We start from the raw sequence: 27,907 nt of genomic DNA on the forward strand, positions 1-27,907 counted from the left end.
ACGAGTATTTGTTTACGTTTCGATGCTCGTATCGTGATTTAATGAAGTACGAACTATGATATGTTTGAGCATAAGCTCATTTTACTATCTTGATAATTAATTCGATATTATCGTTTATTCAATGATTTCAGTGCGCACAAAATGCATACAAAAACAGGCAAACTTTTCATTTAATTCGTATGTATGTACGTAGTTTAATTTACCTAAAAAATGGTTCTTTTTTACGTAAAGACCACTCAATTATATAACAATTGACTTTTTTATACAAACCATTGCTATTTTTATATTTCCATATATAGTCATCGTGCTATTTTTTATGTACATATGACTACGTATTATATAAACTAAGTATATACGATCTGACAGCTTAAGATGTCTAGTTTCTCTATTTTGTTTCTTAAATTTATTTATTGCAATACAAATAAGCCTGAACCCATATCAACAATATTTGCTTTTTAATAAAATAGTATTAAAATTAAATTAATAAGATCAACACTATATATAGAATATATCACTATCAACACTATGTACATGTACATATATCTAGAAGCGATTCACAAAAAAAGATAAATTTGATAACAGTTCCAATCATTGTCTGATTTATCAATATAAAATGAAGTTTATTAACATAATGCGCACTATAATCCAATGATGTTAATCTCTATATAGTACTCTTCTGTAGCGTATAATGCACATTGGAATATAATTGACAGGACATTGCGTAATTTGACAATGAGATACAGATTTTTCAATGATTTTTTTACGATCACCAATTAGACACTTAAATTTTGTTCCAAAACTTAAGAACGAATTTTCAATACGTTGAAGATCCGGCTAATTTAGGGTTGCCATTATTGTTGAGATGCCGACCGGTGATTGGGAATTGAATGATAATTGGTAATATTTATATCATGAGATCTTAAGCAACTTTTGATTATTTAAAGTTTACTGAAATATATTTCTACTGATTTGGCGGTCACTTAAAAATTCTAAATCCATATATTTTCATTATTTTATTGTTTGCTGTCAAATTAAAGAGGGAACGATATTTTGGCATTTATTTTTCACTTCACAATTTCGGGAATCTTCCTTTTTTTTTGCCTTTTTCACACCCCTAGATTTGAAGCCCGGGACTGTTGCACCTATCGCACGGCTCTAAATGTATACAATTAAGTAATTAGATAGAATAATGGGACAACTGACTCGTGTACCGGGACGCGGGGACAAAGATCTATTATACATATATAAACTGGGACCTTGGATAATTATTATTTACCTTGGATAATTATTACTATTAGATGGACATTTACATAGTGATTTATTGACAGATGAGTCTCTCGTATAATATTTGGCTAAAGCTAAATAAGTATTTGATTTCGGGATCAGTTTTTTCACCGATATATGTATGTTCATGAATACAATCGTAAAGGATCATATGGTTGATTGTATTGTGTTGTATATATGTACGTACATCATACAAATCTCTACGTGTCTGTCCACCTTTACGCACGTTGCACTCTGATGTTTATTTATTCCGTTTGTGTGAATCTTTAGAAGCAGTCGTTGTTTGAAACTAACAAGAGACACACTCAGTGATATTACGAATGATTTGTGAAGTTATTTCGCGTAGTTCGACCGGAAATTGTGTCGTTTGGCGCGAGGACCTCAACTGGTGCATCTGGTGTTGCAAGTGAGGTTGCCTTGTGGCCTTAGTGAGCACGTCGAGTGCATTGTTGGCAGTAGGCACGTGCACCGACGTAATCGGCCATAAATCAAAAGCTGGATCTGACGTCTGTTGTCTTAGAGGAGACGACCGATGTTGTTGTCACCGCTGAAACTGGTAAGATCTCAATTTTAAAATTTGTTTCAACAATCATCTACATATGTACACACATGTGTGACTCACGGGAAATGCGTCACGCGGTCTTTCAAAATCACCAAAGTTGGTGCAAGTCGACCAAAGGTCGATTCGGTTGCATGAAAAGACGAGCCGAGCCGGTTGACGATTTTTCCCATTGCTCTTTTGTATCTTTTATATAATGAGAACGTTTATTATAGAAAGAATCTGACGATCGTTTAAAGTCGTGAGTGGTTTCAAACGCATATGCATTAATTAATTAGAAGCACAAAATAAGTAATTACCGCGAGCCTTGAATTACATAAGTAATTGGCGATAATCATAGTAATTGACAAAAAATAACTGCGAAGTTATGTGCCGATAGTGTTTATTAGCGAGCTTACGCTAAACGTTTGTAACGCATTGTATAATATTGTTGTTAAAAATTTAAATAAAAAATAAACAATTCGATATGTAAGTACTGAATAATAATAAAAAGTTTGGTTTGTGTATATGTTTTAACACTTGCCACTCACTCTGTGATGGATAGCGAGTGATCAGGACTTATATTTTATTTTATTTCTCCAAACATACTGAATGCGGGGTGGGGTCTTCATATTTTATGTATTCCTCATTAAAACCTCTATGATTCGAAGATTTTTAATTGGACGCTTGGCGTCCAGCACAGGACTAGTGGGTTTTTTTTTAGCACAGTGAGGCAAATGCTAAATATACATAGTTCCATTTTTAAAGGCCTACCTCAACTCTGAGAAAATTATGCGCACGCTAGAATTTTGTACTTAATTTTGATAATTTTTTAGATTTTACTATTTAATTTAACTGGACGATTGGGTTCCAGCACAGTGGCTAGCCGATTTTTTTAGTGAAGTGAGGTACATAAGTGTTCGTATCAACGATGTATAATATATACCATCTTCTCAAAACAATGTGGGTAATTTCGAGAAGATTAAAAATACTAAAAACTTCAACAAAGATGATAATGGATGATAGTAAAGCTAATAGGAACCTATATTTAGCTACGTACAATGTAAGAACGATGTCGAGTGAAGGAAGTGTGCTTGCATTAGAGAATGAATTAGAATTCCTGTTCAAGTATATGTAACTAATCGCTATCAAGTAAATAATGTAAGCATGTATGTATTTAGTTAAAAAATCTATATGAGTCTCATAACTAGACAATGGATAGTCAGAAGAACAATCCCAAATAGCAATACACGTTCCAACATTGCTGAAAACTGATAGCAACGTGGACCAAACTGGGCAACTGATTTATATTCTTTACAAAATTAAAATCATTTTTTAAACAATAAGAGTATGATATATTGATTATAATTATTAGTACTTAATCACTGGATATCTAATATTAACGTTGAATATTTTCTATGAACCGCGAGGAACAAAATTCTCGCTATAAAAATAAAAATAGTGTACTTGCCAAGGAGACATTTAGGTAGAAAAATATAAAAGTGAGAGAAAAAAAAAGTTGTTTCTTATATTTCCGGGAGCTTTTGGATATGATTTATATATAAAATAGAATGTGATACCAATACGGCACATTATCAACTTACTTCACCCCAAAAGGATCTATTCTGGTTAAAATCCGATCCTCATTCATAACTATGTAGATATTTGTAATTTGGTGAATTAATTACATACATACATACATACGTACATATACATATAATTTATAGAATTTATTCTTCAATTTATAACGCTTTTATATAATCGAGTTTATAATAAATTTAAATATTTTTGCAAGTAACTTAGTTAATAGCCGTTGATCACAAAAAGAAGCCAAATTTTCCAATGAAAATTAACATGTTTAATGTTTTTATTGACATTGTGGATTTTGAAGGTCTTTCTTTCGATTCCAAAGTTCGAGATGCTATCAATACGTACATACAATGTACAAGCGTTTCGTGAAATATAATACATATTTTCATTTGCTATTTTTAGTATATACAATGTTTAGTAGTTGTTGAAAGATAAATAAAGAAAATTTATTAAACGCGACAAGGTTTTCCATCACAATAGATAAGCGCGTTATTATAGTAAAAATGTATTTCATTGCTGCCTAGACGCCACTATGACCGTAAACACATTCCGTTTAATTGCATTTATTTTTGCATATAATACTCTGGTAATATATAATATTTTCAGACTATAATTGCTGTCAAGTTCAGTCGAAATCGATTAAAAATATTCATATTATTTAATATATTTTATGGCTAAACTTAGCTTTTTTAGCCACATATTTTTATACCTCATCAACTTATGTATATAATTTTCATATATAAAATGCGACATTGTCATCTTAAGACCATAAAAATGCTAACGATAAAAAATGAAGACAATGTGAGGTATTAAAATGTAAAAACACATACATACATAAATTATACGTATTTAATTCAGTCGGCAATACATACATATGTGGGAAGACAACACTAGGCGAAGTACATATAATAGTGAAAATCATCAATTATGCTCATTGGATCAATTAAGATGAGAAAAACATCAAATCTGCATAAATAATTCTAAATACCTGTATCAAAAAAACATTATTCAGTTATAAATCGTCTGAGAATATTTAAAAATTGCAGGTATTGCGTTTAACGGCAAAAAAACGGCGCCGCATTAATACAAGATTCGTTTTATAACAAGAGTCATTTATCGTAGATTTTATATGCCGAAGATTATTTTACGACTGCAAAAACCTGTGTTCACATTACAAAAATGCGATATAATTAAGCCCGAAACGAAATCAGAAATAGACGTCTCCTTGATCAAATAATCTTCAACGGGCGTACTTTCAACCTTGTCACATCCTAACGTCAACTGTTTCAGTTATCAAATTACTCGCGTGTATCAAATTTGAATTGTGTCAACTACGACTACTTGCTGTTTGTTTTCTTTTTCGTCAATTTTGTATAGTTTGTAAATTTGAGATATTTTGACAGTCGTTCTGCAAACTACATATGTACATATATATGGATGTTTGTAGTCGGGCTAAACTAAACAGTGTCGCGCTGTACAAAGATAAGCAGAAAAATCTGTTTCGAGGACGTTCAGTTTTCAGATAATTAATTCAAATTAAGTTTTTGCAAGCCTGTCAATAATGCGGTACAAAAATATACATATTTTCCTGCGTTCGTTCAGCAAAAATTAGCGTACTAACGATACAATACGCTGAAGTATCTAATTCCACTCACTAGTTCGTATGCCGGAACTGCAATGGACAATGTAAAAAGTATGTAGATGCGTTTTTTTGCGAATCAATCATGTGAGTAATGTTTGGAAATTAATTAATATACTCTATTTTTTATCGCTGCTTTTTAAGCGGTGTTTACAAATTCGGTGTGTGATTAATATTGATTATGTAAATCAAATTTGCGAGTTTCAATCTTATTTGTGATATATTATAATACTTTGCTAGATGTTATCTTATGTACGTCAAATGTAATCCTAATTACCGAGAATATAGAATTGTTTTTAATGTATTTTTTTCTTCTTAAAGGACGTCAAAATTCACGGTGTAAATATGTATGCTGTGTTTTTATTTATTATATTTAAGCCATTGTTTAAAATTGACTAAAATGATACTAATCAGACGAATACGAGAGCTTTTGCATAGTGTAAATGATTCGAATCATTTCATACACAAAACGTCATTCCTTCCTTACTTATTTAAATGATATTCTTGGCCGTGAAAATATCGTTACATAAACCTTACAATCCTTTCTAAAATTGTTGATTTATCGAAAACACTTTCAATTTGCATAATATATAATAACACGATTTTGCCGTAAAGTTGTCAAGATATACACTCGATTAGAGAAACATTAAAAATAACAAATTGTGAGTTAATTAGAACGTTCCGCAGAAAAAAATATGCTATTTTTCAAACCCGACTTTTCAACGTCGTCTTTTTTTGTTGGCAAAACCAATATAAAACAAACATTCAAACTAATAACATTCCTTCATTGAATAATGACTGCAAAAAGTATATATGGGTGTATTTTTTTAAACATCATTCAATACAAATAAACTTTCCACTTCGTCTGTTTACAAAAATCGATTCTATTGAGTTCGATCTTCATAAATGGAGAATTATTGATGGTATTCTGAGAATATTTCCATAATAATGCTGTATTTAATGACTCGGATAAGTCGTAACGATCCGTACGCAGTTACATACACACCTTTGCAAGGTTGATGACACTTGTAATGATAATTGCCTATAAGACAATCTTCCCGAAAATTAATCATCTCGCTTAGGGCACTGTCTGCTGCTAACCAGATAGAAGCTGTTCGTCATCTCGACGATGTTTGTTCAATTTTGCAAACAAAAACTGAATTCGTAAACGAAATATTTGCACACGTCTCGGCGAAATCATGAAAAGCCACTTAGTTCATTCGTACATACATACATACAATGTATGTAATTAAATGATGATGATTTTTTTGAGTGTTCTCATCTTCTTTTTTACATCACGGGTGTGCACGTTTATTGTTTGACCTAGTTTTGAAATTCTCTTTTCAATGAAATGTATACATATATACGAATACATGTGTACGTTTTCGGACTGACAATATTGAGCATTGACGTATTGCATATTTATAATGTGATCAGAGAATGTTCATCGTCGATGATTTAATATTTTAACCTAAAGAATAATAGACTTGCTGATTGTTTTTAATGATGAATAATCGATATCATGCTACCGCAAATTATTCGCATAAATTATTTATTACATACGGTTTTACAAAAATAAAATAAAAATATATGCATATATATTGTTTCACTTCATATTTAACAGTCACTGTGTTTAATTAATATTGTCACGCTTTGTTATTATTTTATTGTACATATTTGATTTGTTAAAGTTTGCAATTGACTTGTTCCTTTAGATTCATAATTCGTAGAAGCAATAATATAAATCTATAAATTTTCCCATGCACTTTGACTGGTTGGCAGCAAATTTTGTATCTGTTATTTACATAAATCTATTGTGAATTATGTACTTACCATTAAAAGTCGAAAAGCCAATAGCGTCAGAATTATCTTACGTTGAATCGCTTATGACGTAATTTGGATAAGTTCTTTCCACGATTTTTGGCATGACATCGTACATACATAATTATCTGTACAAAAATAGTTCCAATTTGATCGACAAAACTTTTGACAGCTTTTCTAAATATAATATAATGTATATATGTATGTATGTATGTATATTATAATGATAGGTGTCGACCAAGTAGATAATAATACGATTTTAAATCTGAAAATAGACAAGTTAATATGTACATATGAGAATACGTACAGGAGTGGAAATTCTTCATAATTTATTCTTAGAAATGTATACAATACTTATAATAAAATATTTGTTGAAAAATTGCACCTTTTTAGTGTCAACCAGTTTCTTATACTTTACTTTATACAAAATATTGTAAACATAAAGTATGAATTGAGATACAAAACACATACCAGCAGCATATATCAGTAGTTAGCATGTAATGATTTCATCCGAATGGTCATGGGTTCAATCTCTGCCCGGTGCTGCTGGCCATACCTCGGATATGTGACTTCAGGTCGATTGTTTCCTATCAGAGTTTATCAATTTATCTGATTTCATTGAAATGGTTCCAACAAATTGGCAACCTTGTCCTTTTTCTCGCAAATTTCGAGTTTTCAGCATCACGAATTCGCTGATTTATAAAATGCTGCAAAATGGTTTTTCTAATTTACCCATAAAATGCTCTACAAATTATTCTATGTATTTTTTATCGATGTTTGGTCAGTAAGGCACATATATGTATATATGTATATACCCATGCGCGGACCTTTGACCGAATAGACTCTTGGCCGAGGTACGTTTGGCTGAACGGGCATTTGGCCGATTGTGTATCGAAAATACTCAAAACTCATTGAAAACAGATATATTATTCGAAAATCGCCTCAACCTCATTAAAATTTGATATTTTTGATAAATTTTAACGTTTAAAAACTTAATTTGGCTAAATCTCCGTCGGCCTAAAGTCCGTTCGGACAAAATGTTGTTCGCCCTAGTGTCCAAACTCCCAATGGTCCGGCAATCCCAATATACATATGTACATATATATAAGAACCATCTGTAAATACAAAACATCCCCGTGATGCCCGAATGGAAGAGAGAAGATTCCACTCATACATCACATCCTATTATAAAAATAATAATGAGCGCAAGCTACCAGAAAATTTGGCTAAAATAATATCTAATAACCTACGCTCGCTGAAGTGGAACACATTGGGAACAACATCACATTGGGAACCTCTGATATGATATAAAGCAGATAGAAAACAACTTAAAATTTTGATACCGTATTCACACTGACGTGTTTATTGTCTTTATAAATGACTTTCACTTTTTAGTAATATTATTCACACGTGACGTGCCATCAAATATCCTTTTCAGTCCACAACAGCAGTATATGTACATGTGTAGGTACGGCAGTTCAATAACAACATTTGTTGCATCTTAAAAAAAATGTTGAAAAACAATTTGACGATGGAATGGGATGGATCCCAATGCCATTAAAATTATTAAGTTCCCAGAAATTCACTGTGGTCGTCTTTTATATGAAGGATGTGTGCGGCTGTTGCAGCCTGAGGCGTTTCAAGTCACGATACAGTTTATAAAATACCCATATGTAATGATACGACTATTAAATTTACAATAGCACGTGATTTGGAAGGCGTAATTGTCTCGATTTTGATTTCTACGTAGAACTACGCCTATTCATTAACAGAATCGCTACATAAAAGTACATCGTCTGAGATAATATCTCGCAATGAGATAATACTCAATTATAATTATACATATGCCTGATAGAAATCGTCATTTGATTGTTGTACCTCCTGCTCGCACAGTTCTATATCGAATGGCTCCTGTTCCAAGATCTATACGACTTCTCAATGAAATCGTTTCTGCTGAGCCTGAATGCGATATTTTCTAACGCAGTGAGCGTAGGTTATCGGAGATTATTTTAGCTTATTTCTTTGGTAGTATGAGTGGAATGTGATGTATGAGTGGAATTTTGATCTTCTCTCTTCCATTTGGGCCTCGCAGGGATGTTTTGTGTTTGCGTCTGGTTCTTATATATTGGTGCTTGCTATAGGTGCAAGACATTCCCTACTTTGTATTTTCTTATTTGATGTTTCTGCTATTATTATAATACTACTAGTGTTGTACCCGATTGAATATTTTCGCATGGGTGTTGGCATATTAAGTTACTAAATAAGATTAAAAATAAAAGAAATGTGTCAGTCCTCTGTTAGATCCGCACGCAGTCGATTTTTTTTTCAAATACCCTTTAAATATATTTGATTTTTTTATATGAAAAAAAGTACATATAAACAATATAAAACACAATAGAAAAATTAATTAATTAAATAAATTTTCAATAGATGGCTCTAAATGCCCAGAGACATGCCTAGAGGAAACATTGGTGGAAAATGGTATATCTATACATATATAGAATTTTTTTCTTTCGTTATTATATTCGTACATTTTGTTGGCAGTGTTTTAGCTGTGACGTACATATGTATGTAGAATCGAAAGGACTATTATAGTACGACGAGCGTTATCGTAGATATACACACTAACACACAGAATAGTGATATTAAACATATGTATATATGATTGTTTTTTATGATTATATATAAAAAAAAAATTCTGTGTATATATATGTATGTATATATTTTTATTTATCTCATCTCCCTGTATTTTTTCAACCATTGTGGCGTATTAGATATTCCTGTAATTCCACAATGGTCCAAACTTAAACTTAAATAAATAAATAAATACTTATATTGTTCCACTTACATACATACATATATGACTCCACTTACATATTGTTTGTTAAACAGCAACTCTGGTAGTTTCATTTCGTCGAGGAATAATAAAGTAGGGACTTATTCTAAGTACATACATATCATGGGATTCGCTTCGTTTGTCGTGTGTGGGTTTTTGATCTTTCGGGATCGTTTCGATCGGACGTCTCCTTGCGTGGGGATTTATAGGAATGCTGTTGAAGGGGAACGAACGTCGAAAATGCCAATTTGTGCAAAAACTTCGTGTCTGGCCGTCCCTAAGTTGCCGTCAGGGACTCGTGGTGGAATTAATTCAAGTTCAACAGCCCCGTCTGCTTCAACGGCAACGGGGTCACGATGCCAATTCCAAGCCCGGTGTTTTTCTCTCTAACTCACCAGAGTGTGGTATTGCAAAATGCGCGTTTATGCAACTGATCGTCTACCTGTCTGTCGGTGTTGATTTTTCGATATTGAATCATTTTCTATCAGGAAACGTATGTACTATGTACATAGTTGGAATTGTGTCGCCTTGGACTGACACTGCTGAATGAAATTATGGTTGTACCTATACATATGTATGTACCTATGTATTTGTGAACGTGTGTAGACAGGCTGGAAAGGCCCTTAACCTTTCGATCGGTTTTGTTTATGTTCAATGTTGTATTTCCGTTGTGGTTAATTTGAGTTGTTTGTTGATTCAATTTCAATTTGAGTTGTGAGCATTTTGGTGCAGATTGTTTTTAGTGGCTTAATTTTCGCGGCAATGTTGATTGAAGACACAAAGTATGTTTGATTGATTTGAATTAAACTTTGTATATATTGTTTTTATCTTTTTTATCTCAATTTTCGTTTTTTTTTATAATCTTTTTATATTTTTAAATCAAGCTATTATTTTAATAATTATACGATTTTAGTTTATAGAAATCTTTTATCGATTATTTAATGTCAATACGATTTTTCCTAGAAGCAATTATTTACATATATTGTTATATTTTAATCCGCATTGGTCGACGAACTCAGATAATATGTCGAGAGAAGTGAATGATTTATGTCACGTATTCCAAGTTATTCGCCTTTTAATCTTGTTTTTATCCAATTAAACATAACTTCAAATCGAATAGTCTTAGGAATGATTCGTTTTTGCGTAGTATGTAGTCAAATATTTATTTATTAGAGAATCAAGGACGAATCTAGGGGGTGGGTGATGAAATTCATGTCATGATTAAAAATATTTTCCCACGGCTCAGGAGTCATTCAAAGATTCCAGCAGCAAATGTAGATCAGTGGTTAAAGTGTAATGCTTTCAACTGAGTGATCTTGGGTTCAATCCGTGGCCTGGTGCTGCTGGCCAAACCTTGCATGTGACTCCAGGTCGATCTTTTGACCATTGAAACGATTCCAACAAATTAGCAACCTTGTCCTATTTCTCACAAAAATCCGAGTTTTCGTAAAATTGCGAACTGAAGTGAACACTTGGATTGTGCATAACTTACAAACGATGGAAGTTCTCTAAATAAAAGTGCAGCTTGTTTCTTTCGAGTACTGATTTTCTTATTATATGCACAGTATGGTAATAGATTTTATACCTAGTATAGTAACATATGTAATGTTTACATAGTATGGCAATAGATTTTCTATGCAATTATGATGTAAAATATTTTAGTGTAACGGCTTTCGTTTGATTATATGTATGTATTTATTTTTTGGATTACGAGAAAATCGCTGATTGGTTTCTCAATAACATTGAATTTTGAGTGTAATCAAAACTACATATTTCCAGAGTAAAATCAGGCACTTAAAGTATACTACCTACATATACAAGCAATAAAATTTAAATTGAAGACGTCTTATCGAAAGGCAGTTGATTTTATATCCAAACTAGTAGTGTTAGTAACATTTATAATAGTTTCTAAGTACATATAGCAATCGTCTAATTAAGTTTATGCCTTCCGCTAGTAATCCGACCTAATTGCTAAGCCTTACTTCCTGATTGGATTGTATGTCTATTTTCTGTATAAAATTTATCCTTAATTAGAAATTTCAATATTTTAGGAAAGTTTAAGTTTTTCTAAAAGAATAAATCTAGCATTCAGATAATACATATAATATATTCTCATTCGCAATCATTAAGCATAAACTTTTAAACTTTTTATTCAAATTTGTATCCACCAATAAGTGTAAAGACAATGTTAATCTCAAAAATAAAAATAAAAAACAGATAAAATTCCGTTTATTTATGATGAAAATTGAATTAATCTAATTATGTTTAATATTAATAAAATAATAAACAATGTGAATGTACACCATAAAGAAAGCGTTAAATTGGAATACCGTATCTCATAAATTGTTTACATTCATGACTTAAATTTAATTACTGCCATAACCTGCATACCTCAAATATTTTATAAATAAGGGCATGTCATGTAAATATTACATTAGCATTTCGAATAGCAACGAACTGAACAGATACTTAAAAGTAAATCGATATTTATTCCTCATGCTTACAATACGTCCTACATAACTAGGACGGGAAAGATTGACGTGTGAAAAGAACACACCAAATAATCATTATATTTGATCATACAAGCCGCTGGAAAATCATCGAGAAAACAATTCGAACACACACATCACCTTCATTGAATCACTCTTATATCAATTACAGACATAATATACAATAGTAGCTTTCTCTTCCTACTATGTGTTCGCTCACACATGATTATTATTATTTTTTACGAGTCCATACTATATTTCGGTCCATACTATTAATCGCCAACGTCCTCCTTTTTGCGCATGCATTATGCGATTACATCAACTCGATGATTGTAATGTGCATTTGGAAAAAAAGTGCTCTTTTATTGCGGTCGCGTTATCGAACTAGCTCTCGACCAATTAAGCTCGTCGATTACCACCGACACCCATATTTATAATTCGATTCAATTAAATCATTATATGTATGCATTTCGAAATTGGCGATGAATGCAGCTTCACGCAGCCGTCACGCGTTTGTGGACCAAAATTGGTTTGAAATTCCGAACGTCATCGTGTTTTATTTTTTCCTGCAGAACTAATGTGGATGGTCTTTTTTCGTTTATAATATGTGTATTGTAAATTTTTTTATTCATTTTATTGTCGTTAATGCTTTGCATTGAATTTATGCATATATTCCTGATACTACGTACTTCAATTTATCATCGTTATTCTTTCGAATGTTCTGCAGAATAAATGTATACAAATTGATGTGATTTATCGTATGTTTTAAGCGGCTTTAAATATATTATGATGATGATACTTTTGATTGCTTGTCCGCAATATCGTATAGTTGGCAAAATTTAGGTCGGGTTTGTTTTTTAAAATGGGTGAAAGTTAAATTTGAGATGTTTACATAAATCAATTTTCCAATAAATCAAAAATTTGTATATATAAAGAAGACCCTCCTCCTTTTGTTGAAAAAAAATATATATGATATATTTTTAGCATTAAATATTAAACAAATAAAAACTCATATGTGCTATCACTTTCTCACGCATACATACATATTTAATTCTCATGTGAGCTCGTCTTCCGTCAGCCTTTCTTCACTGTTTATCTCCGTGATGATGATTTAATGACTTTAAATGCACTTGGGGAAATCTACATTCAAATCAGTTTAGTCATCCTAAGCTCTTATGTTATTTAAGAACCCTCACGTTTCCTTTTATGTAATTACATATTATATAGAAAATAAAAAAAAAGATTTATTAGGCGGATTTTTCGCCTACATGGCAAACTAATATAAATATATAATATATATTTTATAATATTACTCGATTATGATTTCTGTTGTTATTAATTTAATATATCTTATCTTCAAATGTACTTGAATTCATAAACATTATATTAGCAAGCAGTATACGAGCTCGTCGCAGTACTCGTAGCTTGATGGTTGCGTTAATTTTAACCAAAGAGAGGTTCCTCATCAATATTGGCAAAACCATCCTACCCACTATTTGAATATGGTTTCAAATTTATATATCTATAATGTTTGTTGTAAAAGTTTAATACCTTACTCAATCAGGGGCAATCCGTAATGGTATCATGGGAAATATAAATTTAATAAAAAAAATATAATTATGTATATACATATATACCGATTCAAATTTCGTTATATGTATGTATGTTCATAATTATGTAGTCTATTGTTATGAATTGAAATTATATTTTATTTAAAGATATGAAGTACATATGTATGTATGTATGTATGCAAATATATTTGTCGTTATAAGATATTGTTATTTTGTACGACACGTGACTGTTTCGAAAGCACAGTTTTGAATCTGAAATCTTAATTTATTCCCAGCTAAATTTACACGGCTGATTATGCTTGTTCCTTTTGTCTTAGAAAACTTTTAACAATATATGAAAAAAAATTAAAAACTATGCATTTTACGCCAAATTACATAGACGTGTCCGCGGACAGGCCAACTGACAACTTATTTTTCCAATTTTCTACGGCAATATCAAATACTTGAAAAACATACAACAATGCATTTGTATACTGCACTACTTTGTTTTTTGTACGTCTATCCAATAATTGTTTTATCTCATGTGTATATCAACATCGATATGGTGATCACGATCAATGATAAAGATTTCGAGATATTGTATTGAAATAATAAACAATGTTTACTTAAGTTTTTGTTCTTCGCATCGGAATGCTACCCATTGTTAAATTTCGATTCTTTTGATCGGATACATAAACTTACGCACATATGTACATATGTACTTCTATATGTATGTATGTACATATGTATGTGAGAAATAAAATTCAATACAATCGTCGTCTTAATTTTTACTTATCAAAATTAAATCGAAATTTGGACTGCACGAATGATTCGGCTAAAATGCAAGCACTCTCTTTCAAGCAGTGAAAGTAACATCAAATTTATTATTCGTCATCGGACTTATACATTGACGCTATGTATTTCTTAGCAGTTAGTTCAAGGTGTGCAAGACGCATTTTGTATATTGTTATAATAAAAATAACGAGCGAAATTTATAGAAACAAGGTATACATAAATGTGAAGGATGTATCTTTTCGACATTGACATTGTTTCGTTATTGTTATCACCGCTTATTTCCTGAACGTTTTGAATGTTTCATTCAAATTATCTTTTATATGCAACGTTCGAACTTATTCTACGATAAGTTATAATTATTTCCTACGTTTGTAGCTCCACTGTTGTTTATATAAATGTACAAATTTATTGTTCGTATGTGCGTACCTAGGTTTAATTGTTTTACTGGCATTGACTAGGCTCATCAATATTTATCAGCTTTCAGTGTCGTCTCGTGTAAAAAATAGCTCATATTATATTACACGTTGATCGGATGCGATAGGTACAATGCCAGATTTTTACAATAGAATTCAAATTGAAATATGTGTATTCAAACAACTGCCCATGTTGAAATACGTATATAGTTCAAAGAAGTTGTTGTTAGTTTGTTTTTCTGTTATGAATCGTTTAGATTCTAAAATATATTCTGAATTCAAGATATTATTGACATACGCATAATCATCAGGCCGTAGCGAAAAACGTGAAATTTGGATTTTCATCGATGGACCTAGTGGGACACTTTTTTATATTAAGGGAACATTAAATAACCCACTTTTTAGAAATTTTTGTCGAGATAAATTGATAAAATAAATTGGCACAGGACATTTCTTGAAATCGATGATTTTTTTATTTAACGTTCCCTTGATACAACAAAACTTTTGTTCCCTTGATATAACAACAAAAGTTTTAATTTCTACTATGGATAAAAATCCAAATGTACGTTTTTGACTTTTTAAAAAGTGATCTAGTTTGTATTATCATTTATTTATAAAAATTACGTTAAACTTGATATTATGCAATTTATCATTTCTATGTATTGGTGTGTGTGTAAATTATTTGTATTTAAATAGATTTGAATCTACACAGTTGATGATTTTACTTCATAAACTAACGCTTATACATATATACATACACTCGTTTTAAATATAATTGTTCAAATGGAATGGATTATATATTATAAAATCATATGCAATTTGGTTCTTTAGATAAAAACGACAAGTTTCACGAAGTAATATCATGATAACTACTGTATTTTAAATTATTATATTCGAAATTTTTATATTCTTCGATTTAAATCAATCATCTCTTCAGTTATTAAGTAAATTTTTATTTGATTTAATTTTGAATGTTGGTTAAATGTTTCGCAAAATATATGTGAAAATCAAACTTCATGTTTTAATGTGCTTTATAATACATATGTATTATAACTTTTATAATACATATGTATTAAATATATATATAAAAAACATTCAAAATAATACATTATTAAACTGAATTAAAATTAACGAGACAGTATTAGCAGCAACCGAACGTAGTATTGATGTAACGGGCGCTTTCCTCCATAATAAGTTTTACTGCCATTTTACGACAGCAATTTCTTATTTTACGTACGAAATTATACAATCACATCACACTGGCAATTTCACCATAATACTCAGGTAATTGGATAGGTTTTTTCCTAGAAGACATTCTAGTAAAATGAAAAAGAAAAAAATGAACTCGTTACGCGCGTTCAGCTCAACATTGAACTTGAGAAAGTGACAGTTAGTCACTCTATACGTAACAATGTCTTGAATACATATTATATTATTCAGTTACATACTTCAATACGAAACGGATGTACTTGTGTACAATACACGACAGTATTCTATTACAATTACGTTGATTTGCAACTGCCGCATGACGTGCACGATCGTAATTCATTACAAAAATTACTACAATTGAAAAATCGTCACATTCTGTAGATAAGATGTTTCAATACTTGCAACTAATTGCAATGTGGTGGATTTAAAAACATCTCTTTCGTTTATAATGTGGATGCACATGTACTTAAGAGCTTTGTGCTAAAGTACAATTATATTTCCATTCAATGTAAAATATAAAAAAAATCAATCAAAGTTCATTGCAAGCGGATGTTTTCACAAATTATGCGCGGTGGAAAATTATACCTATTTATTAATTGCGGTTAAGCCGTTCGAACGGTCCATTAATCATCTAATTTCAATTATATGAATTTTTCTTTCGTAAGTATAGAGTGCTGGTGTATCATTTTCATTGTTATGGTTTTTCTTATGGCGAGACACACCCATGAAGTACACTTTTATTTAATGCGAGTGTTGCGTGCCAAAACGTACTAAAGAATGCCAATAAAAGCGTTTTTCCCGTTACGGTGTGTGTGTTTTCTTGTGAATACATCTCGAATTTGTTTTTAATGAATACCGCATTGAGTACTTCCATTTCTGAATATTTACTTAAAACGATAATCGTGCGTTTAACTTATATGTAATGTACATAATGGGACAGCTTTTCCGTGTATTTTTATGGTTTATTTTATATTAATCGTAATGGAGAAATTGAAAATGTTCTTCGTTTATAAGTACATAAATAACATTTATTTTAAATGCGTGAAGACTACGGATTGCAATACCGATATGCTGGTATACCGGTTTACCGGTAAATGGAAAAAATTTCGCCATCCGTAAATATTTTTTTGTCAATAAACTATTTCATTGCGAATTAATTACATATACAGGCATATTATTGCATAATATTACATTACAAATCGATGCAAATGGCATATTGTGGATTAGGCTGCCTGGAATTTGTTTATTCATTTCTACACAGACCAACCTAATCGTAATAAATGTGATCAGACGGTTGTTTTAATTATGATTGAAACTTTCAAATGGTCCAAATTTTAAATAAATAAATTATTAAATTATTAAATTATTACTAAAAAACTAAATTTATTTATTATTATGAATTTACTTAAATGCATTATTCACCTGAGATTTTGCGATTCAATCTAGGTTAACGTTTTTAGGAAAAGTAACGACATATGTAGAGTTATCCACGATAAAAATCTTTTTTTTCCATTTACCGGTATACCGATAGTAGAAAAAATCATTTACATATTACCGGTTTATTAGATTTGACGGTTAATTGCAATCCCTACTGCAGATATTTTTAGTGCAATATTTGACTGATAAGTACTTTCATGGTATTGATCTCTGATTATGTTTTGTGGTCTATTCATACTATCCAGCAGCTCAGGGCTACAGCACAGCACAGCAGCTCACGTAAACGACATTTTCTATTCATACTATCCAGCACCTCACGGTTCCGGCACGTTTAGACAATTTTAGCTGAGTGCGAGGCAAAATCGGCTCAAATATGTACCTATACATAACAGAGCGCGACGATATTGAGTCAATATTGTCACAATATGACGTTTCCGAAATTATTATGCGCATGAGTGAGTACGTTTGCACTTGCTTCTATGATGTACGTGAATATTTTAGAAAACCGGTTTTGCTTGATGTGTTACGGTGACATCTACATACATACATAATGCTGTATAGTATGAATAACTTTTGTCGACTATTGCTGTTACGTCTACGCCATGTTAGAAATACCTATTGCTGGTTACATGCATTTGCTGACACGTGCAGTGTTAGTATGAATTGACATTTAATGTTGATTTTTTTTATTTCGAACTCTGGAGTCATCGTTACTACTTTACAAAAATACGATTACTTATTGCTTGTCTTTATAATGAACATGCATGAGTGTACTTTGTAATGTAAATACGAAGCTGCTCCATTCTGTAGGTACAATGAAAATTTCCATAAGAGCCATTACATAAAAATCGAAATAATAGAAGCAATTTATCTGAAGAGTCTGTTCCGGTATAAAATCACACACGTTACAGAAACACGTGCTTCGGAGAAGAATGCTTTTGATAAGAATCGACTACCTGCCCGACAGTGCAAAAAGAAGCGGCCATGCATCAATATCAAGGTCGATATCATTGTTAAAAAACACGTTTAGATATAGCGAGAAGTGCACTTTTAGAAATTCGAAGAATGTATATTAATACATACATGTATTCGAAACATCTCCGTGGATCGCATCTGTAAACAAAACGTTGACGTCAATGCGAAAAGTCACCTCATTTCCATGTCCAATCCGAATTTCCATTAAAAAACGCTCAAGTATGCCAAAGTGGAGTTCAAGTCTACTCAAACCTTGGCATCGATGCTCGAAAGCGTGAAGAACCGACAGATGAATAATAAAATCGATTAAACGATTCGATACTTACATTTGTAATCACGACAGGATAGTTTCATAGTTATTAGTTAACCGTTGACGTGATCGTGTGCGTCCGTCGTGATCTATTGTATAACGTATATATTAATTGAATGCAATTACGATTTCATGTATAAATAATATATAATTGATGACGTGTGCGACCGTTGTTACACTTACGAGACATCAAAGGTATTATTTTATTTTATAAATAGGATGAAACTAGTTATGAAATCGAGAGAGATCTTAAACGTGTATAAATTCATCTTTAATTGCGGATTGCGGTTAGCTGAACTATTACAAGTGAGCAGAGCGACTTTGATTAACAATTCTTTTGTCAATTATGAGATTCTAGCAATTATTCTATTTTGTTTATTTTTTTTATATAAATTCACAATTAATTATCACGAAAGGTATTTTATGTTGACTTGATTCAACAGTAAGTAATTGATTGTAAATATTTGTACTGTAAGTAGGGCTTGTATAGACGATCGATAAAGCCATTTTTACCCCACATTAAAAGTTTTGATTTGATTAGTTTTATTCAAGCTTTTTTATACATTTGATATTTTTGTCATATTTGAAATATTTTTTTTATAAAATGATTTAACGATTATGTATTTCGTTGACAGCAAAATATTCCATATTTAAGTTTTATATAAAACAATATATGTATACATATATAATATCCCTATTCCGTGTGCCTGTGTGTGTATCTGCGATAACGCTCGCCGTACTATAATAGTCGTTTCGATTCAACATACATATTTACGTCACAGCTAAAACACTCTCAACAAAATGTACGAATCTATTATAATAACGAAAGAAAAAAACTTCATTATACATATATGTACATAAACTGTTTGCTACCAATGTTGGCAATTCTCTGAGCATTTAGCGCCATCTATTGAAAATTTAATTAATTAATTAAATAATTCATTCATTTTTTTATTGGTGTTTTATATTGTTTGTATGTAAATAGGTAGATATGTGGTTTTTACAATTTTTTTCCATATTAAAGAATTAAATATATTTAAAAGGTATTCGAAAAAATTCGACCGCGTGCGGATCCAATACAGTACCGACACATTTATTTTAATATTTTTATTTTATTTAATAACTTAATATGTCAACACCCATGCGATGATATATCTTAGGGTACAACATCAGTTATTTTATAATGACAAAAGTAAATTGAAAAGTTTATAGTAGGCTTATCAATGATAATCCTTCAATATTCATGATTATTGGGACTGAGTGTGTTTCGAAATATTGATTTCGATTCGAAGTGCATTCTAGTTTATACATTTACAACATGCATTTAAGTGATCCTTACTTTGCTCAAGTCTTTTTATTATATTTACTAGGTTTTTCAGTCAGTATGTATATATATATGTATGTATGTATGTATATATGTACAAGTCCCTTAGTGAAAACATCATAGCAATGAGTGAAATAAAAAATGTATATGAGAGATAATGAGAGCCTTTAATGCAAATTTTACAAGATATAGTCTAGTGTGAAAAAGATAAAGTTATAGCATAGGCGTTTAAGCAATTAAACAATTAAAATCTGATAAAGCGAGAGGCAGATAAATACGGCAACTTACCATTAGACGTCAAGGCGGTCAAAATTGTAGCATTTTTAAACGTGTCTATTACTATTATTTTTCACCATCGAACTATCAAAAACGATTTAAATTTCCATCGTTTACCAATGCCCACAAAATGGCAAAATTTCAAAGCGATCGGAAGCTTGTAAGAAAAAATACTGAATCGTTAGCGAAGTGAAGTATAGAAGAGACTTGTAAAAATAAATATTCTGAATAAAGTGACAAAATATCGAATAAAATGACGGATTCAAACACGGTTGTCGCGTTTAAAATTTAAATTCTTATCTTATAGCCCTAAGAAATGACCATGAGACATTCATCAAGGATTAAACTCGCCAAACCAATTAAGTCATGAAATAAAAATAATAAATTCTACAGTATAATGCATACGCATACGAGTACATATTTACATATATACTACATATGTGTAAACCTAAAAAAATCATGTCCAATCATATATTTTTTTCAAAAGCTACTTATGTTCATACGTACTTGATATTTCAGTGTCGTATTTGTTCAAATAATATTTGAAATGATATTCTTTCAATTTTTCTTGCTTACGTATTATATTTAAAAAAATACGTCACGATTCTATACATATGTACATACATAAACGTAGAAACGTAGAAAGATAAACGATTAATAATGTTTTTTCTTCTATTAAATAATATTGGCAATTTTTTATCATTTGAATTGTTGTATTCATATCGCTCATTGTATTCGGATAGGGGGTTATAAGTAATTTTACTTGTAGTGTTGACTTTCTACAGATAAAAGCAATAAATTCATAAATAAATGGTGCAATGCGAATTTGCAACATTTGTAATGGTCTTATTTTCGGTTTTTCAATGAGTTCTGGTTATTTTTATCGTAAAATCAATATGCTTAGGAGGCGAACAATGACCCTAAAGGTCGACTTATGGTCAAGGCGATTACATTTGCAACAAAACACTGACCATAAAAGGCTGGAGAATTTTCATCGATTTTCCGCACAGCACGCGAAGGTGAAAACCCGAAGTTTATTATCGAAAAATCAAACACGGTACGTTTGAAATAGTATTTCATCGCAACTGTGGTGATTTAATTTCGCGTACGATATAAAAAGAAATGTGGAAATTGGGTAGAAGAAAGCAAACCATTTTATCATATATGTATATGTTCCTACATATATAATGCACGTATAGAATTGTAGATTACGCGTAATATTTAGGTCAGATACTTGAAGTGCAATACCTTATAATCTAAATTGCACAGTTCTGATTACTTAACCGGATTGTAATTTTATAAACATTAATTAAGTGTTTAAGATAAGGCTGTGGATAGACGCAAATTTTTTGAACGCAGTAAAATTGTATTCAATTCAGCAGACATACGAATAACCAAATATATTTAATGTTCCATTTAAAACTTATTGTGTTTTTAAATTTAATCATTTTAATGCATTTCAATTATTTTATTATCATTTAAATAAGTAACAATACAGCATCACATGAAAAATAGATGCAATTTTCCTACCTGTTTAATTTCTTAAATGAGTTTCTTTGCAATATATCAATTTTATCAACATATTTTGCATAATATAATAAAATTTAATAATAGAAAACGATAGTATAATGTTACTTTTGTAGCCTACTATTACTAAATATAATTGACTTTCATATTGTACAAAAAAAGGTGACATAAAATTGCAGATGTCAAAAAACTACTTTGAAGTTATGTGACTTTGTTAATTTCGTCTATATAATTATACAATTTAAGGATTCGTTTTTTCGAAATATCTGGACATTTACCAAATTTGCCCAGTTACTCGGGCAGTTAAAAAATTAAAAAATACTTCACTTAATTTCGAACCCTTTCATTGAAAGATTGCCATAACAATTTAGTTACAAATTTGGTGATTTTATTGGCAACCTTTAGATCCCAAACTTCAAGCCCTCATTACTAAGTTGAAAAATGTGGGTCATAAAAAATGTGAAATCCCAAATTGACCGTCTCCTGCTAGTTTTTTCTAGCTTAATTGTTGACACGGATCCAATAAATCGGTATCTTCCACTTCGGTTTCTCGCAAATTCGAGCTATTACCATCTATAATTTGTTGAATCTTATGAAATGCTACCAACATAATGTATTTCTCACAAATTGCTGTGTATGAAAAAAAAATTGACGTCTATAGATGTCTCTATTGTATTCTATGTATGTCCTGTTAGGTTTTATAAATTGTTAGTACTTAGTTGGGGTAATTCCTGTCATGGCACATATTATGCCATGAGAATCTGGTTACAAATTTGATGATTTTATTGGCAATCTTTCGATCACAAACTTCGAGCCATCTCGAAGCCCATAATTACTAAGTTGAAAAATGTGGATCTGTAATAAACATTAATTTTGTTGATTAATTTGTAAACAAGTTAATATGAATTCATTAACACTGTCCTTCTTACATATTTCCAGAAATTTAATTCTAAGCCTGAGGCCTCCAAAAATAAATAGATATTTAAAATTAATGAGAAATACACGGAAACAATGTCGACAGGATATATGATTGTGACTAGATATTGCGTCCTATATAAGAATTTTCCGAGAATTTCCCAGTCACGACTTTTGGCGTTCCACGTAACAATCTAACACCACATAAAACTAACATAATTATCTATAGCCAACTCATTATATGTAATATATTTCCACCTGAGCACTGATAATATGTATGTATAGGTATATTTCAGGCTGCCCAGTCAGTGTCAAGTGCTTCCCATCTGGATGTTCAAATTTCTGTCTCACGGTATTCGCGACTCGTCAGTCGCGTGACAGTCTTGATAAAAGGCTACAGAGCGATCTTGGTAATAACATTAAATGTCAACAAACGGTCGTCGACGACCTTTGGCTGCTTAAAAACCAAGGTGATCTCATCGTATGCGTACCTGTCAATACCGGCTACTGCGTACCATTGTCATGGTAAATTAGCGATACGTGAGTAAAAATACGTAACATCTTCGACAAAGGCGCTTCTTAGATTCGTGTTGCCACATGGAAAACCATTACGTTTTGTGCCACTTGAAAATGAAAGCCTTTTCCAAGAACGGCGCTCGTTGACAGTTTTGTATATTAGATTCACAGTACGATCTTTGTACTCAACTTTTGGTCGTGTATGTAAGCATTTTTGTATGACGTCAAAGGATTTTTATTATATAAAACATATCTTCCTGTTTTATATACATATATGCATATGTCTATAATATAATTATTTTAACATGTTCGTCTGAAAACAGTCTGTCGTCTGGGAAATAAAACATCAATTATTTGCTTTTATTATACATTTGTATGTATTATACATTTACATATACGTATATATTTGATAATTTTGCCACTTTCTTTTCAACATAGCCTTTGATAGAAGGAAACGACAGGAGGTGTAATGTCTGACTCAACTCAATTTCGCAATACATATGTACATATATGTTAATTAATGAGTTTTCTTCGATTGATAACGTGTTGATTGTTTAAGAATTAAAAAATATAATATATGTACATATATATGGACAGCTTAGTGCACTTATAGAGCTAAAGCATACCAGTAGAGAGGTCATGTGTTCAAATCCCGACCAAATACGCTACTGGCGAGATCTTGTTGTTATTAAAATCATAATCAGCCAGCAGCATAGCTCGGACCTTAAGCTTCTGCTTACCGTCAAGAAGGTGCCGGGTTCTATCCCTGAATGAAAATGAATTTTTCAGAGTATGCTGTTGGTCAGACCTGGATTTTTGACTCCAGGTTGATCGTTTCCTATCAGAGTTTGCCAATTTTCTCTGATTTCATTGTTGAAACGGTTCCCGGAAAAAAAAATTGGCTAAAAATCCTTCCTACCTACTATGTCACCACTATTTGAAATTTGATGGATGTACAATAAGAATTTATGTACAATTCATAGATGTCTCGTTAATTTGCGAGTTTTTTCAGTGTCTCGCAATTCAACGAATTATAATAAAAAAATGCTGCATTTGTATTTGTAATTGGCCAGGAAGGCGCATTGGGATTTTCCTGTAAGGCCTTCCTGGTATATATGTAAAATAAAAATAAAATAAAATAAAATACCGTCTCCCGATTTTCTGATTTTTCTAGCTTAATCGTTGTGATGGATCCAATAAATCGGTATCTTCCCCTTCAGTTTCTCTTCAATTCAAGCTATTAGCATCTCGAATTTGTTGAATCTTATATAATGCTACTTATATCATGTATTTCTAACAAATTGCTGTGTATGGAAAAAAATATTGACTGTCTATAGATGATTCTATTGTATTATATTTCTTGTTATGTTTGATAAATTGTTGGTAGAGGTTAAGAGATGATGCACCTTTAAATTGCGTGTCGGAAACTATTGTTACGAAGAAGACCAGATCCTGTATAATCAGCGTTTATATTCAATTATGTCACTAATTAGTCTCCTCGCGATGATTCTTTACAGCACGTGACAGTTATTATTTTCAATAAAGAGACGCTCTGCTATCATTATTGTTATATAACGTCAGATGATGCAAAATTTAGACTCAAGTGTGAACGAGAAAACGCGATGGATAATATGTGTTTGAAGACCACGTTGCAGGTGAACTGGTAAATGTGCTGAATAATGATCATTGTGATGGTAATTATATTGTTTTTCAATATAAAAGATAAAGCTTAAATTGCACCAGACAAAAAAAACTGGTTTCGCGTTGTTTTTAAAAACGATTCTGTAAGAAGTTAAAGTTTGATGAACGAAACGGTTCTTTGACAATTCCATCGGAATTCCGTAATTTAGATTTATTTTATAACAATGAGGAATTTCCAGTGATAAATTTCACAGAATGTCTAACAAATACGTATAAATACATTGAGAACAACGCTTGGAATGTTTTGCATTATATTTGCAAATTTCCTAGTAAATTTTACTGAATGTTTCATTGAGTATATTAAAAAAAAAAATTAATGCTTCTTTACCAATATGTAAAAGTATGTAGTTTCTGTCTATTTCTGAAGTTTTCGGTGATATTTTATCTTAGATAAAATGTAGGAGAAACTTGTCAACATAGTAAGATCGTACGAATTGCATATACCGTGTGAAGATGCGCCTCTCACTGCTGGAGTCCACGCACGCATCCCGTGCCGCACTTTTGAATGTGTTCTTGCCATAAAGGCGCAGACACACTGAATATTACGCGGCACGTGGTTTTGTTAGATAGTTTTACTCGTGTAAAAAAACGCTAGCACGCCTGATCTTTGCCAGGCCAAAACTCATCCCCTGGAGTATTTTTGTTGACATATTTTCTTGTATTAACATGGGTTTTACAGTGATTCCTATATTTTAAGAAATGTGGGAGAAAATTGTTGAAATAATTAGACCGTATGAATTAACAATGACATGAGACAAGACCATTCACAGATGGAGTCTACTTAGACATGCCATGCCGTACGATTATGTGTCTGCGCCTTAATCCTTTGCCCACGCAACTTTCGCTGTATTCTTTTAGTGAATTTTGGAAATCGAGTTTTCAACCATAAATATATATTGTAAGATTTATTCAAGTGACAAAATCTCTCAATTGACACCCGAATTATTTTATCTATATACAGTGAATCGCGTTATTCTCGCTACTGGCATTTTACGCATGACGTCTATAGCGGTCATCAGCCAACAGAGGGTTAAATCGCGCCTACCTCCACTAATTTAATCACTCTACAATCAGTGTTACATAATTTTTTGTAAAATACTACACAAATGAATTTAATTCGAGTCATTTTTGACTAATCCGTCTAGTATCATATCTACGAAAAATGTATTTGTTTTAACGCTGGTTACGAAAGATATTATATTATATATGTAAGGTCATGCGTAGATAAGAAAGAACCGGAAGACGGTTAATTTTCACGAACAATACCGAATTGTACGTATGTTTGTATAAATTTAAATGTCAGTATATATGTACTTTGTAGGAACATATTCTTCATATCAAATAAATCATTTCAAATATTATCTAATAATAACTGTCTGGGAAGTTATCAAATTTTGAATATCAGTATTTTTGACAGCGCAACAAATACTGATTTTACAGTCTGTTTTGATACGTCACTTTTTTTCTTATATCCGTATTGAAAATCATGCATTATGAAAACTGAAATATATGCATACATATGTACATATCAATGAGAGTCACTGTTTATGTAAACATTCTTATGAATGCGTTTATATATATATATATATATATAAACGCATATATTTATATATATATATATATATATATATATATATATATATATATATATATATATATATATATATATATATATATATATATATATAAATATATATATATATATATATATATATACATATATATATATATATATATATATATATATATATATATATATATATATATATATATATATATATATATATATATTTATATATATATATATATTTATATATATATATATATATATATATATATATATATATATATATATATGTATATATATATATATATATATACATATATATATATATATATATATATATATATATATATATATAAATATATATATATATATATATATATATATATATATATATATATATATATATATATATATATATATATATATATATATATATTAAACTATTATAATTATTTGGTGAGACTTCAGACGGAATAATATTTACTTAATGTACCGTCTCGGAATTTTTTTTTATAACATTCTTATCTGAAAGATCTTGTAGGAATGTTGTTTAATACAGAAAGCATAAGCATAATATCGATTGTATTTTATTTTTATTTTTTTACAAAATCCAATTATAATCTGAATCGTTCATACTTTCAAATATATTCAAGCCCAGACCAAAAATCAAAAGGATTTCTTTTATTTAGAATTTTATCTTAACCCAATCGAATATGTATATTTTTTCATTATCTATGTACGAAGTAAAAATAGATGAAGTTTTGTGACCAGAATCGATGACTGATTGCGTTTTATGATCTAGAAAAAATATGTGTCTGTGTGTTAATATGGGTGTCTGTATTTTAATGAGAAGCCGGAAGTAGGATTTTTTCCTCTTAGAAAAGTCAAAAATGTTGTGACTAAAAGATTTTTCCAACCATATCGAGCTAAAAATTTATATTTGTATTCATTATGTACTAAATTATACTTCATTTGATTGCGGTTAGTATTCATAAAGCAGAAGTAGTAAAATTTTTTAAAGCAATATTTCACTATTTTATTTTGACCTCTTAAATTATTTCTTCTTGAAATTTAATATTTATAATATTTATAGTAATGTTAAGTAACAAAATATGTTTGAAAAAAATCCGACAACCGGAACTTTTGTCTTTCATAAGTTCCCCTACATTTCTGCTCAATTTCTATCGAAAATGTT

General features: G+C 30.7%; 1 protein-coding gene across 10 annotated transcripts in view; it reads left to right on the top strand.

The window, feature by feature from the left end:
* The window catches only part of LOC143921391 (uncharacterized), a 182,139-nt gene that overhangs the window by 56,288 nt on the left and 97,944 nt on the right, over positions 1-27,907 (top strand). For 3 of the 10 annotated variants that reach the window (XM_077444670.1, XM_077444673.1, XM_077444671.1), the window contains exon 2: positions 1,555-1,840. The exons of 6 other annotated variants lie outside the window; for them this stretch is intronic. The gene's annotated coding sequence lies outside the window, so the exon portion shown is untranslated. The remainder of the gene's footprint in view (positions 1-1,554; positions 1,841-27,907) is intronic. One more of the 10 variants, XM_077444672.1, reaches the window with a different exon arrangement.

The sequence above is a fragment of the Arctopsyche grandis genome, chromosome 13, assembly GCF_051622035.1.
Source record: "Arctopsyche grandis isolate Sample6627 chromosome 13, ASM5162203v2, whole genome shotgun sequence".
Taxonomy (NCBI): Eukaryota; Metazoa; Arthropoda; class Insecta; order Trichoptera; family Hydropsychidae; genus Arctopsyche; species Arctopsyche grandis.